At 31.2% G+C, this 3989-nt stretch overlaps 1 long non-coding RNA gene across 1 annotated transcript; it reads left to right on the forward strand.

Annotated features, from left to right (window-relative positions):
• The first annotated feature begins 945 nt into the window (after positions 1 to 945).
• LOC127846942 (uncharacterized) lies at positions 946 to 3295 on the forward strand. Its single transcript, XR_008033746.1, has 3 exons — positions 946 to 1054; positions 1225 to 1347; positions 2131 to 3295. It is a non-coding gene; the product is annotated as an uncharacterized LOC127846942 (long non-coding RNA).
• The last annotated feature ends 694 nt before the right edge of the window (positions 3296 to 3989 follow it).

Consider the following 3989-nt stretch of genomic DNA (forward strand, 5'->3'; position numbering starts at 1 on the left):
GGTTTTTTTTGCAATCATTTAATACTTCATATCAGAACATTGACAAATAATGATAAGATATATGATATCAGTTTGTTCTTTTTGATACGTATCTTATATTATTGTTTTATCTTGAAAATAAATAAAAGACAAAATCATTTCATAGTTAAATGCAAATAAATTCCCTTACTTTCCATTGGTTCCGTAGGCCTTACGTGCGCTGCGAGTGGTGGCGAATGTGGCACGACCATAGCAGGTCTTTACTGCGATACTGCTGCGGGTGCCTTAACGTGTAAATGCGCAGATATATATAATGCAGGGACATCCGGAGACACAACATGCACTGGAAAAAGTAACATGATTTTATTGTTCGTCTTTCGTCAACAATAATATATACCTATAAATACCATATTATAAATTGTGAAAGTATGATTGAAAAACATCCTGACGTTTTTAAACAAAACCTCAGCTATATACACATTTGCCATTTATTACATACGTACATATACATTTGTTAGGATTATTCCAACATGCGTTGTATTTAATTTATATTATTATTTTATTATTATTAGTGTTGTTGTTATTATAACTAGTACTATTATGATTATTATGATGATTATTATTATTATTGTTATTATTATTATTATTATATTTTTTTTTATTATAAAATGTTGAAGGTTAAAGACAAGTCTGATTAGTAACTATACCCTAAATAATACTTCATTGTATATTTCAGCATGCACTGCTGACAGCACGTGTACTGCAGTCGACCCTAATTCTGTCTGTGTGTCTGGCAAATGTGCATGCGCAACTACGTTCGAATCTTCAAATGTAGACGCCGTCAAATTGTGTGCAGCAAAGGGTAAGATAAAACCTTAAATATTCCTCTATTTATTCAGGATATACTTCATATTATTATTATTATTATTATGCTTTTATTGTCGCGTATCAACTATAAGGTATTATTGCGACGCAATCCCTGGAGCATATTGTGATTCTACAACGAGTAAATGCAAATGTGGGGCTCTCTACACGGCTGGTACCGCGGGAGCTTCCGGGACTTGCGTGGTTACCCGTAAGTTTTATCTGAATCTTTGTGTTTAGTTTTTGTCTTTGTAAGGGACTTTATTATTAACGATTTAAGCTCGAGTTCAATGCTGTTTTAATAATGCATTCGTCTTAAAAACATAACATGTATCTACATTATAATCAATTTTAAATAGAATATGTTTATATCAATTTTAGCCTGCCTAACTGCGACCGCCACAACTTGCACTGACTTGGACAGCAACTCTCGCTGTGCTAATTTGAACTGTGACTGCGCAACCGGCTATGACGTATACGGAAGTTCCAGCAAATGCCAGTCTGGTATGTAATTCATAAATAACGCATTTCAATTCACACTATACTAAACGATGTCATTACAAATTCATTGTAAAAACAATGACATCAACGAAAATAAAGTCAAACTCTTTCGCATAGACACCCTAAGAACCATAGCTTTTCATGCAAGCCGAATTTATTTAAACAATAAAAAATACAGGTCAAGTTTTATGTAAAAATGAACTCAACGCGGTCAATGTTTTACGGCAATCTTTTTTACGGCTTCTCTTCAGTTGATGAGGGTTTCCCAGTAACTGTCAAAGTCCCAGGTAGTCTCCAATCTAAAAGCGAAACAGTGCGTTTTTGGTACATAAGAATATTTTTCCTACCATATGCACACATGAATATTAAAAAATTAAGCCATGTCAAGTGTCCATACAGAGAAGTGTGTCTTTAAATAATTGATGTTCCCTCTCTAAGAGAGTACAGAACACGAAAACTATTTAGTGAACTGTAACCTTTCAGTGACTCATTTGCATGTTGTATTCATAACAATCACATACGTGTATTTTACATTTTATGTTTCAAATTATTTTTTAAGTAATATTTACGAAATCCGACTCTTTTTCAAATTGTTTTTAAACCCTATTGCTTTATGTGGAATATTGAATCTGCTTTTTATTAGAATGAGTGTGTTTATAAAGTCCTAAATGACGGCTAAACTGAAACATTAAGAATAAACTTTTTTCATTACAAACTCCGTGCTGTGTACATTATCGTTCAATTAGCAAAAAATACGAAAAGTACGAATTCACTCTTCTATTTTAGCCGGCAGCGGAAGCGTAGGTCTGATGGCGTCCGCCTTCATGTTGGCAGTTGGAGTCTTCTTTACAATTCTTAGCTTCTAAAGTCCACAGAGTTCACCTCCCCTCCAAAAAAGACATGCTATCTAGATTAAATATGTCTTCTCTAATTTCCTTACTGACATTTTGCATGTAGCGTTATTAAGTTTTATTTACGTGTCGTAACAAAACCAACATAAACATTGGTACTCACGAAATCGTTTCGCGTTTATAATTTTATCCACTTAAAAGGGGCATTTTCATGTTGTGATAAATTGACAAAATTTTAAAAAATGTTTTAAATTATTCATTATATGCATCTTTTGATGATTTAAACACCTGAACAATATAAAGCGCTGCAGCGCGAAACGATTGAAACGGTTCTGTTATTTTCGTTATATTTTGTGATACTGTGATGATTGCTTATATAAAGTATAACATACACCACTCATTGTATTTACACGAATGGCCAAGTGGTCTTAGCTATAAATTTTTAATCCAGGGATCAGTGGTTCGATCCCAGTTGACGGTTACTTATTTATCTTTCTTTGATTTTATTTTTTGTTTTTGTTACTGGAGCTTTTAAGATCCAATGTTTGCATTTATTAATATAAAGCATTTTAGAAAACATCAATGCATTCCAAATCTGTGAAATACCCCTTTTAGCAATGATTTCTCATGACAGAACAGGTCTTTTTATGTAAATGTTTACGCCAGTGATGCTCTTTTTGTTCACTGTTCTTTTTTTAATATGTGACAGAAGATTGAAATATGTTGAAATCTCCAAATTGTGATAAAGATCTTTAAACATTTACTCTTATTATTTACCAATGTTTATTTGCAATAACATACATATAATCAATTTGGTTTTTGCATGTTGCAATAACATTGAATTTAGTGTGTTTCAATACAAGCGATTCATATATCGGCCATTTCTTTTGTGTGATATTTATAGTACGATGTATTTTTGTATTGTTTAAACAAAACATATCAATCAATAATAATCTATTGATGATATTATTTGTTTTTACTATAAATAGATTCATTTGCTTACATGATCACAAAAGTAGTGGAACATAAACTTCTGATAAAACGAGAAGATACAACATGTGATCTGTTGTTATTTTGGTGTGAATGAATCCTTATGTGTTTGTATCGTGTTTGTTAAATTTCTTGCCACATGGTTCTTCTACAAGTCCATTTATGAGACATGCAAACGTACATTTCGTTGAGGTAACGAATTATACAATTTGATCCTTTGTATTGCTACAAGGGATTACATGTTTTTGACATTTTGTCACAAAGTACCATTTATTTTATACACAATTATTGAATATGTTTATTAAACAACACATCCAAAAGGCCAAAAGTCCAAGTGGACAAAGTAAGCATACAGTGTTTACAACATAAATAATTCATGATTTTACCCCCCCAAAAAATACGTTTCATTGCAACAGTTCATACATATATAATTAAATAAAGGTATATAATTATATTAATAACTATTGATAGTATATAGGTAATTGAATAGGTCGTATTACATCATATGTAATGGAGCTTAATAATGACAACAAAATATCAAATAAGCTTATTGTACATTGAATATGTAACTGCAGGTGTGAAATTTAGTATTTATAATGATATTCATATTTATAATAACAAAACATACCCAGGAAACTAGCACGTTATCAAACAATGTTTAACTATGGCATTAATTAAGATTTCATTGATATATGTATTCATGGTATCAGAAAAGAAATAATACAGCTGTATATGTGTACCGTTAATAATATCTTTTTGCTACGAAAATAAAAAATAAACTTATATATAATCTTATTTGCAATA

This window comes from Dreissena polymorpha, chromosome 10 (assembly GCF_020536995.1).
Source record: "Dreissena polymorpha isolate Duluth1 chromosome 10, UMN_Dpol_1.0, whole genome shotgun sequence".
Classification (NCBI taxonomy): Eukaryota; Metazoa; Mollusca; class Bivalvia; order Myida; family Dreissenidae; genus Dreissena; species Dreissena polymorpha.